The sequence below is a fragment of the Tasmannia lanceolata genome, unplaced genomic scaffold, assembly GCF_043159265.1.
Source record: "Tasmannia lanceolata isolate RefF3 unplaced genomic scaffold, GAP_Taslan_0.1 ptg000044l, whole genome shotgun sequence".
In the NCBI taxonomy this organism is placed as follows: domain Eukaryota; kingdom Viridiplantae; phylum Streptophyta; class Magnoliopsida; order Canellales; family Winteraceae; genus Tasmannia; species Tasmannia lanceolata.
The window spans coordinates 15,644,419-15,656,070 of record NW_027518721.1 but is presented as its reverse complement, the minus strand read 5'-3'; the positions used below and the strand labels follow the sequence as shown (position 1 = coordinate 15,656,070).

The 11,652-nt window shown below is 41.9% G+C and overlaps 1 long non-coding RNA gene across 1 annotated transcript; it reads right to left on the bottom strand.

The window, feature by feature from the left end:
• Window positions 1–9,425: 9,425 nt before the first annotated feature.
• LOC143863257 (uncharacterized) lies at window positions 9,426–10,951 on the bottom strand. Its single transcript, XR_013240842.1, has 3 exons — window positions 10,920–10,951; window positions 10,674–10,745; window positions 9,426–9,455 (listed from the first exon to the last, which is right to left on the bottom strand). It is a non-coding gene; the product is annotated as an uncharacterized LOC143863257 (long non-coding RNA).
• Between the last annotated feature and the right edge of the window lie 701 nt (window positions 10,952–11,652).

The following is an 11,652-nucleotide window of genomic DNA, read 5'->3' as shown; positions in this document are numbered from 1 at the left end:
TTGCGCATTACATTGCCATGCGATTTCTTCTCATTGAACCTAGTGTTTGTGATGTCCATGATACGAATCTTGCCCGGTTGGTTAATCATAGCTCTCGAAAGATTCACCTTTTCAAAACCCATTTGGCCTTGCCCAGCTTCAAGGCTTAACCGCAATTCTGCTTCACCCATTGCACCTCTCACATTGTCCAGATGGCTGAGTATACTGAAAATCTCGTCTTTACAGAAATGAGAGAGATGATGATGATATCCATGACCTGATAGATAGGGATCCCCTCATTATTCTTGAACTCAAGTGCTTCCAAGAACCCTACACCTAACCGTGTTGCACCTCCTACACCCACACCATGGGAACCATTTCACCCATTCAACCCTTCATATATCTTACTACCTTTACCTGTACCACCGTGGGGCTAGGAAGTAGATTGATTGCATAGGGAAAATGAAAGATGTCAGAGCTTGAAATTCAGGAGATATCACCATGCCAGAGAAAATCCCACCAATGCCAATGGATCAGTTTGAGCCAAAGTTGATAGGACATTATAGGATTGCCCTTTCTGAGATTCTAACTCCAGGGTCGATCTCTCCAATCATTATCATCATTAAGGAAGGCACGTTGCCCTTGAACTTTCAGCGCCAATCCGTTGCCTTCGATGAAGTGTCTCATCTTTGAAATTTGCTTTGAAGTGTGTATACCAACAGGGGCGATGCCAGAAATTTTGCACAAGGGGGGCAAAAATTATAGTAATTTTTTTATCTATCTTAAAATTAAGATAGATAGAAATTTTGCACGAGGGGGCAAAAATTATAGTAAATTTTGCACAAAAAAGGGAGATAAAAATGGTAAAATTAAAATTTTAAACTTATTTTCTATCTTAGGGAGGATTGGAAAGGGGGGCAAATTTTTTAAAAAAGGGGGTAAAGATAAAAAAATATTAAAACATAAAGGTATTTTTTTTTTTCCAAAATACTAAGGGGGGCAATTGTCCCCCTTTCCTCTCATGTGGCATCGCCCCTGTATACCAACCCTCCTGTCAAAGTTGGTAAGTCTAACCATGTCCATATCAATTCTAAGTATGTTGTGTTTATTGGTCTCTCTCATTGTGAGCCAATATCCAGTCTTTTGTTGAATTTGATGGAGAGCTTATCGTGGCACGTCAAAAATCAATGTATGTACTTCAAACATTCAATGCAACGAACATTTGATTCCAGCGTCGTCAATATTCTTGTATATGTTCACTCTTGGATCTAATGTTAATAAACAAATTAAGACACCCTCCTCGGACGAGGATGGCGTTGAATTTCTCCTCGAGATTTGAAAGATGATCAAACGAGAGGAAGAGTGTTGAGCAAAGCCACTTGAAGATGAAATCGTTACCGTGGATAGGGGTATCGAAATCCGAAACTTGGGAAATAAGGATTGGAAAAATCTCCCGAAGAGCGCAAAGAATCGATAAACCTATTTAGAGGGTTCAAGGAAGTGTTGCTTGGTCCTATGAGGATAAATCGGAAGCATGCCTTGGCACTGTTCAACGTGAGTCACCCTCAGCTTCAGGCATCAGGTCGAAAAAGCGAAAATTTCAAACGAAGAATACCAGACATCGAGTGAAGCTAATGAAAAATTGAGAGAAGACTTTCGGACAACAAAGTCATGAGCATAGAACATGAACCCCAAAAAGAATACTTGGGCTATACATTCCGATGGAATTTCAAGTCAAAGTAATCAAAGAGTAAGGGCATTCCCGCATTTCAAGTGAAAAAAAAAGAATGAACAAAAAAGAAGAAGATAGAATCTAGAGAAGAAAGGAAAAGGGAACATACCCCACATCAACTCCTCAAGAACGTTAGAATCCCAGGAAGCAGAGTCGATAAATAGATTGAAAGATTTCAAAATCTTCAGCATTCAGAGAAGACCCAGAGTCGTAGAATCCCGAATATCAGTGCGAGATCCCAAAGAAAAAGTGGGAATTCAATCAGTCTAGCTTGCACAGTGCAGATGAAGTCTTGCCAGGAAATGCCGCCAGACTCCTCAAAAAAAGAGAAAGAGGAAAAAGTTCAAAGCCATTGAACCTTAACCATTCAAGAAGCTTGTATGCCAAAACATCAGAAGGCCATCCTTGGACGCCTGAGCTTTAAATGCCAAAATCCCAAGTTTAAAAAAAAAATCCTTTTGCAAACACCTTCGAGCCTCAACAAAATCAAACATTCTTTTCAAACACCCTCAAACCAGGGGCATTTAGGTCCGAACTACGTCTAACCTGATCCCCTTCTACAGGGTACGTAGGCAACCTGATCAATTCAGGTTCGGTCAACCTTTGGAGAAAAAGTCAAATTATTCCCTTTCAACCTTTGAGCTTAAAGCCAAATCATTGTGTTCCAAACCCCAGCAAACTACGCGGACCTGATCCTCCATTTTTGGAGTACCTAGGCAACCTGGCCAATCCAAGTTCGATTGCAACTTTGAAATCCAAGAGAAATATCCCAATCCATTTGAACCCAAGCCCGCCTAGAAAGTCCTTTTAGTGAACAAGCAGAGGTTCAAAGTCAAGAAGAAAAAGAGACGGAGTCTGAAGACCCGCTAGGCTGAAAACCCGAGAGGGCGGTCTAGGCAAAATTTAGGGTCATTCACCCGCTAAGTTGACAACTGAAAAGTCGGCTTAGGCAAAAGTTAGGGTATCAAGCCCGCTGGATTGAAAACCCGAAAGGGCGAACCAGGCAAAAGTTAGCGCAAGCGGTCCGCTGGATTGAAAACCTGAAAAAGCAATCTGGTCAATGGCAATGACTTCCAACGAAAAAGCGAATCATCGAGATGGAGAAACAGTCTTCAACCAGGGTAAAATCTCGGAGTCCAAGTACTGCCAGCAAGCTTACTTTAACATTCCTCTAAACTGGGGGCATTGAAACCGAGCAATCCAAAAGGGATAATAACCATGACATAAACACCGAACGAGGAGAGTAGTGCCTCTTGACACGGTCTTCGAAATACTCTAAGAGTGGCTAAGCCATACCCTTGAAAAATAACACATCAGATCCAAGAGTGAGTCGAAAGCAAGTCGAGCCCTTCGAATAATAAGAATCTTATTTGATTGAGTCCTTGGAAATCTGTTCCTCCTTCATATTTGTGTTCCCTTTCCTTGTAAAGTCTAAACTGTCGGGTGCTGGAAGAATGGGAGTGTGTCCTCTAAAATGAGAAGAAAATTCAGAGTAGATCCTGGTTTAGGTATCAGAAGGGGCGAGAGACATCTTGTTCAAACCTACCAGAGACCTTAAGCCTCTAAAAGTGAGCAATGCGAAAGAAGGGGTTCTCAGACTTAGCCATCATGGTGATTGTCCTACTCTCTCCATACAAAAAAAATAAAAAATAAAATTGTGCAACCTCAAGCCTTCATGAAACGAAGCATCTTTTCTTCAACCATCATTGTCCTGCCTCCTTAAAACTCTTGTCATGGAAACACAATATTCTAGGGGCATCTTTTATGGCTTGCGTCATAAAAGATGTCAAGCACACAAAGGCAATCAGTAATAATGTCTCCAGCAAGTTAAGATAAGAGGGGTACGAGCATATCTCAAGCCAAACCTCTAAACTCCTCAGTTGAGTCCACTCTTCAGAAGAGTCAATTCTCCAAGAAAATCAGTTTCCCTAGCGGAGTCTAGAATTTGCTCGCGCAGCCTTCAATCCCCGGCAAAGTTCAGTTCTCTCAGAAAAAATGGCCTACTCAAAACCTCAGCAGGTTACATGTGTCTGGTTCTCAACAGAGATCGCGCACTCCTAAAGTTCTCGGCAAGAGACAATCAATCCTGTAATGGAATCGATCGAAATCTTGATTTCTTGAATCAAAATTGTTCCTCCTTGAGTTTCGTGTTCTTGATTCCTAGAGTGGTTTGATCATGATGATTGTCTAATCATTCCGCTTTGTTCATCTGTCAAGATGCTGTCTTCTCAGATCCCAATTTAGGAATGATCATGATGCTGTCTAATCATTCTGCTTTGTTCATCTGTCAAGATGCTGTCTTTTCAGATCCTAATCCAGGTTTGATCATGATGCTGTCTAATCATTCCGCTTTGTCGATCTGTCAAGATGCTGTCTTCTCAGATCCCAATTCAGGTTTGATCATGATGCTGTCTAATCATTCCGCTGTGTTCATCTGTCAAGATGCTGTCTTCTCAGATCCCAATTCAGGTCTGATCATGATGCTGTCTAATCATTCCGCTGTGTTCGTCTGTCAAGATGCTGTCTTCTCAGATTCCAATTTAGGTTTGATCATGATGCTGTCTAATCATTCTGCCGTGTTCATCTGTCAAGATGCTGTCTTCTCAGATCCCAATTCAGGTTTGATCATGATGCTGTCTAATCATTCCGCTGTGTTCATCTGTCAAGATGTTGTCTTCTCAGATCCCAATTCAGGTTTGATCATGATGCTGTCTAATCATTTCGCCGTGTTCATCTGTCAAGATGCTGTCTTCTCAGATCCCAATTCAGGTTTGATCATGATGCTGTCTAATCATTCCGCTGTGTTCATCTGTCAAGATGCTGTCTTCTCAGATCCCAATTCAGGTATGATCATGATGTTGTCTAATCATTCCGCTGTGTTCGTCTGTCAAGATGCTGTATTCTCAGATTCCAATTGAGGTTTGATCATGATGCTGTCTAATCATTCCGCCGTGTTCATCTGTCAAGATGCTGTCTTCTCAGATCCCAATTCAGGTTTGATCATGATGCTGTCTAATCATTCCGCCGTGTTCATCTGTCAAGATGCTGTCTTCTCAGATCCCAATTCAGGTTTGATCATGATGCTGTCTAATCATTCCGCTGTGTTCATCTGTCAAGATGCTGTCTTCTCAGATCCCAATTCAGGTTTGATCATGATGCTGTCTAATCATTCCGCTGTGTTCATCTGTCAAGATGCTGTCTTCTCAGATCCCAATTTAGGTTTGATCATGATGCTGTCTAATCATTCCGCCGTGTTCATCTGTCAAGATGCTGTCTTCTCAGATCCCAATTTAGGTTTGATCATGATGCTGTCTAATCATTCCGCCGTATTCATCTGTCAAGATGCTGTCTTCTCAGATCCCAATTTAGGTTTGATCATGATGCTGTCTAATCATTCCGCCGTATTCATCTGTCAAGATGTTGTCTTCTCAGATCCCAATTCAGGTTTGATCATGATGCTGTCTAATCATTCCGCCGTATTCATCTGTCAAGATGCTGTCTTCTCAGATCCCAATTCAGGTTTGATCATGATGCTGTCTAATCATTCCGCTGTGTTCATCTGTCAAGATGCTGTCTTTTTAGATCCTAATCCAGGTTTGATCATGATGCTGTCTAATCATTCCGCTTTGTCGATCTGTCAAGATGCTGTCTTCTCAGATCCTAATTCAGGAATGATCATGATGCTGTCTAATCATTCCGCTTTGTTCATCTGTCAAGATGCTGTCTTCTCAGATCCCAATTTAGGTTTGATCATGATGCTGTCTAATCATTCCGCTTTGTTCATCTGTCAAGATGCTGTCTTCTCAGATCCCAATTTAGGTTTGATCATGATGCTGTCTAATCATTCCGCTCTGTTCATCTGTCAAGATGTTGTCTTCTCAGATCCCAATTTAGGTTTGATCATGATGCTGTCTAATCATTCCGCTTTGTTCATCTGTCAAGATGTCGTCTTCTCAGATCCCAATTTAGGAATGATCATGATGCTGTCTAATCATTCCGCTTTAAAATCTCCAAATCTCTGAGTGGCTTAATTAGATGCTGTCTAATCATTCCATTCTGGAATTTGTGAGAGTCTGTCTCACTATCTCTTGAGAGTCCATCTCAGTTTTCTTTTCGAGAATCTGTCTCGTCAATTCATCTTATCATTCATTCTCGATGAGAATCTGTCTCATCGATCCATCTCGTCGCCCCCTTGCTTCCCTTCCGTTTGAAATCTTGGGCCAGTAAAAATGTGTTGTCTGCTCGGCTTTGGCTTCCGTGCGACAAGCACACTCTGCCAAAGAGGGGCATCTGTAGACACCCCATTTTGACAAGGCCCTAAAGTCCCCGAAATCGAATAAGAGCTTCAAAAAATTGAATAAAATTCCCAAATTCAGAGTTCCCCAGAATCAAATCTCAAGCCCCTAGGCCGAATTCCCTAATGTCATAAGATAGAGCCTTAACCTTGAGTTCTTGAGGAATTAGGCCCAAATGCGAGGAAGTCCTAGAATTTTTTGTTAACCCACAGTGTTCACCAACTGGTACGAATTTCCCCGCATCTTGTTAATATCCCTGAGAGTGTCGCTGCAATTTTTCAAAAGAAAATCATACTAGAAATGGAAGAAAAGACAAGCCGAGATAGTACGAGTATCAAAATGCAAAATAATGGATTTCTATTGGTAGAAAGGTGATTTGCCAACCTTAGAGGGGCAATTTTGGGATTCTGATTTTACTTAAGGTGTAAGCAATCCCTATTAGCCTTTGGATCGAATTAGAGGGTTAGGATCATCTGAAAAGAAGAAAATTTTCGCCCCGTTTTCTACCTGGACCCCCCTTTTTAAATTAAAAAGAGTACTCATAAATCACTGTGGGGTTGTCCCTAGGCAGAAAAGGGGGTGGAATACATCATTTCCCTTTGAATATAAAGGATCGGCTAGGGTTTCTCAAAGGAGGAGGCTCATTTTTTTTGCAAGAAAAAAATCAAGAAGCAGAGAGAGGGAGGAGGAAGAGCCGCCGGCCGATCTTCACCCCACCACCAAGCCTCTTCCCAAACCGTACCCCATCTTCACCCAATCTCCATTGATTCTGGCAAATCCGCCGGAGCACCCTACGCCACCTCCATCTTCTCCGGCAAGCTTGCCGGAATCCGGCAAGCCTATCCCACCACCTCTGCACCTCCTCCCTCTTCTCCACCTCAGCCGTTTTTCTCAAAACCCATTCTCGAAAACCCAATCCACCACCACCACCATCAAACCCCCTTTCTGCAACCCCCACCGACAGTCACCATCTCCACCCCAAACCCAAAACCGAAACCCATTTTTTCCACCATCCTCCACCACCAGCCGCCACTGACCACCCCAAACCCATTCGAAAACCCTCTCCCACCCTCATCTCCACCACCATCAGCCACCCACAGCCGCCACCTCCTCCTCCGTCTTTCCCTCTTTCTGCAACCTCCACCGCCAGCCACCATCTCCACTCCAAACCCAAAACCGAAACCCATTTCTGCATTTCGAAAATCCGGCGCCACCACCACCGTCCTCTACCTTCATCTCCACCACCATCAGCCACCCACAGCCGCCACCTCCTCTTCCATCTTTCCCTCTTTCTGCAACCTCCACCGCCAGCCACCATCTCCACCCCAAACCCAAAACCGAAACCCATTTTTTCCACCATCCTCCGCCACCAGCCGCCACTGACCACCCCAAACCCATTCGAAAACCCTCTCCCACCTTCATCTCCTCCAACCCTTACCTCCAAAATCGAAACCCATCTCCACCCAAAACCCTTATTCAAAACCCAAAACCGAAACCCATTTTTTTTCCACCACCAAGCTTCTCCACCGCCACCCTTCTGTCACCCAAAAACCCATAAAAAACAGAGGAGAGGAAAAGAAAAAAAAAAAAAAAGAAGAAGAAGAAGGAGAAGATCCACCTCTCTCTCTTGCCGCCGGCTGATCTTCCCCTACACCACCATTACCCCATTTTCAAAAAAAAAAAAAGAAGAAAGAAAGAAAGAAAGAAAAGAAAAAAACAGAGAGAGAGAGATATATATATAGACAGAGAGGGGGAGGCTCGGCCCGACCGTGTCTTCTCCGGTGTCTCGCCGGAGCTCCGACCTCCCAAGCTGCCATTTCCGGCCTCCCAAGCAAATCTTCTCCCCACCATTTCAAGGCTGGAGCCCTCAATGCTCTGCTCCGAGTATCGGCAGAAATGAGCAATGCACTGGTAATTCTCACCCTCGATTGTGATATGTACTCCAATGATCCTCATGGGCCACGCCGGGCAATGTCCACCCCGAGTGAGCCCAGTTCCATCCCCAATCTAACTCGGTTCAGCCCCAACTCGGACCCGTAACCCGACCCCAATCTGATTCAACCCCAACTCGGAGCCCACACTAATCTTCCTCTTTCCTTCCCTTTCGAGGGTCCTCTTAGTTTTAGGATTTTCCTTAAATCTTAGGGTTTCTTATAGGTTTTTGAGAGGTTGTCCACCGATTTCAGAAGTCGTCTCGGCGGGTCCAGGCTATGACGGAATGTATCTTGAGCCAACCCCTTCCCTTCCTGCCTTAGAGTCTTCGCAGGTTAAGGGATTTGTTCCTCTTTAGAGTCAATCCTAGAGAGTTTAGGAGTCAGTCTTACCATCCTAGGGTCTAGGAGTCTGTCCTACCCCTGTAGAGTTTAGGATTCTGTCCTATCCCTTCATAAGATTTAGGATTCCGTCCTTCCATCTTTCAGAGTCAGTCTTCAGCATAGGAGTCAGTCCTTTAGTCTTTCAGGAGTCAGTCCTGTCATCATAGGGGTTAGGATTCTGTCCATCCCCTCATCAAGTCATGTGATTTTTATCCGCTCCTGCAAGGTATAGGATGCTGTCCAACCCTTGCAGAGTCGTTATTCTGTTCATTCCCCCCGCAAAGCATAGGATGCTGTCCAACCTTTGCGGGATATCAGGAGTCTGTCCTCCCCTTGTGATGATAGGATTCTGTCCTCTTGTGTCGAAAAAAAAAAACATATGAAAAATCAAAAATCTCAAAAATCTCGAGTCATTAGAGTTTAGTTAGGAAAATCTATTCCGAACTACGGATGGCTTGATCCCTAGCTGAGGGGTACGTAGGCAGCTCAGGCGTGCTGCTGGCATCCTGAGTTCAGTCATCATCTTTTTACACCCTTTCTTTTTACACTATTTTCACACACCATTTTTGCACCCTTTCACCATTTTTTAAATCACCATTTTACAAATATTTCTCACCTTTTCGTCCACCCAAGTTCAGTCAAACCTTTTTAATAAATATTTTCAAGCACTTCAAAACAAAAGCAAAAATGGGCAAGGATGGTGATTGCCAGGTCACTCGGAGCCCTCTTTTCATTCCATTTTCGGTTTTCATCTTGATTTTCCGGTTTTCATCGGTTTTCTGACGTTTTATCGGGTTTTGGGACGGGCGATGACGTAGCGTGGCCCCTTTACAGGGATTGCCCTCGCTGAGCCCAACGATAGGTGATGACGATCGCGAGACTTTTCCGATCTTCAGCAGATTAGGATCGCCGGGCTTGATTCCTTTTGAATCGCCCTCTGAGCCTATCGTGTGTTCCATCTTCTTTCCCCTGGCATTTTTTTTGGTTCTCACATGCCGTTGATTTTCCAATTTCTTTATTTTCTTACACTTTTTAGCTTGCTGTCTGCTTATCATAGATTTCTCATGCATTCTAGTTTGTTTGTTCTTCTAGCGTGCGATCTATTGCCATTGAGTTCATTTCAACTTTGATACCCTGGAATCCATCATTTGAAAATGATAAATCAATTATAGGAGTGAATATTGCCAAAAAATAATATGAAAGAGTTGAAGTTTTAATGATTTGCAAAAAGAAATGGATGAGCTACAAACTAATACAATCTAGTTATCTGGCAGCAGTGCAGCTATTTCTGCTGGAGGCTTTTTCCACTCTTCATCATCTATTTCTTCAATGTCAACACACGTGTATTGCCGTGAAGACACATACTCAATTCATATGTACATTTTCAATGAGTGCTGGACTGAAAATGAACCAACACACAAAAGCTGAATTGAACTAATACTCGCACCTTAAAAAAAGACAACGTAGAACCACTACAAAGAAGAAAAAGGGGATAACCATAATAAGGTAGTTTCTTATATGAAGCTAACTGTGGCACATAATTTTTTTTCATCTCATCCAATCCACTATGGTTTTAATCACCTTTTTTTTATTCTCGAAAAGGTGATCGGGTTTTGGAAGATGGGTGTAGCCATTTGGGTGGGGTTGGATTTGAATTGAGGGAGAGTTCTTCTGTCGTAGTTGGGATTCGAGTGAACTCCAGTACATCTCCTTTGCAAGATATTTCTTTGGAATAGAAAATTATCTATGTGAGGAGTTTATGTGCAAATAAAATTTCCTTAAAAATATATGAAAAAATTTAGAGCAAGAAATTATAACTAATTATTCAATCAGCACAAATTTTTTTTAAAGCAAATGAACAATGAAACAGAACTACAAAAATTATAAACACATGTGGATTAACAATATTTTGAGTGGATTAACAATGTATTATTATTTTAAATTTTAAATGTATCATTTAAACTAAAGCTTTCTGTAACTACAACGAAAATAAAAGGAAATAAATTTATTCAGTGGATTAACAATATTTATTATTTTTATTAGAAAGTATGTTCAAAAAATTAAAAAGTTAAACAATTGTGAGAGGCAACATGAAATACATACTAAAAGCAAGTGTAACTACATTTGCATGCCCTAAAATTGGTCATTTCTTCAATGATTCAATATCTGTCGATAGTTCTTCCGGCTCGACTGATAAAACAGATGTTCTATGTTAGAAATAAATGGTTTGTGATTAAGTAAAATTAGTTCAGGTGGGTTTCAATTTTGGCATGCTTGGGAGTCAATCAATGATTTTTCTTTTCTTTTTCTTTAGATTGAAAGAGTTAAAGCATTGGTAGACTTTTCTGTTACCTTGAAGAGAAGGTACCGAAAGACAAACCAACCAGTGTATCCAAGCCCAACTAACTCCAGAATCTTTGGAAGCTGGTAAGAAGCAACCATTAAAAACAAGTTTACCAAAACAATCCAACCCAATGGGCATTTCTTCCAGAAATTACAACAACCTAACGGCCAATAAAAATCCCAAATTATCGAAATTTAAAACCTTGGTTTCTGCTTTCAAAATAAGCAAATAAAAAAAATAAAACCAGACTTTACCTAAATCTGCAGAAGAAATGAAGGAGATGAGAAGTGCAGGTAGAAGAGAATGGTTTTGGAGGATTTTAATAAATATAAATTACATACCAGGGTTTCTTGCTTGAACAGGGTTTCTTGCTTGAAAGGAGATTCACTCAGAGGGGAAACGTCCTGCATGAAGCCCCATATGCAGAGAAGCCCACGCGGCATTTTTTTGCCCAAAAGGAGGATCGATTGAAGCAAGTGTACATTTGGAAGAAGCAAGTGTCGAGAGAGATAGCGTATTTTAGGAAAAAATGGAGGAGAGGTAGATGAAGACTATGCAGAGAAGCCCACGCGGCATTTTTTTTTGCCCAAAAGGAGGATTGATTGAAGCAAGTGTCGAGAGAGAACGTATTTTAGGAAAAAATGGAGGAGAGGTAGATGAAGACTTCTGGTCGTTTCTTCTTCTTCGATTAGGGCGGATATACCTATGAATCAAATGACTTAGATGCCCTTGTGAAATTGGCAGAATTCCTGTGGTGCAGTATAGTTTATGGAAGGAGATTAAGGGGTATAACATTAAGGGATACAAATGGAAATATAAAGGGCAAACAATCGACGAATTTGCCTCACGTGAGTTTTTTGGACATATATGGAGGGGCAAATAAGGAGGCTGATATGCCGATAATGGGCTGAAAATTTGGGACCTATTTGGAAGTTCAACAAAAAGAAAGGGCAGGATGCATAGGGAATTTTGACGAAAGTTGGTTGA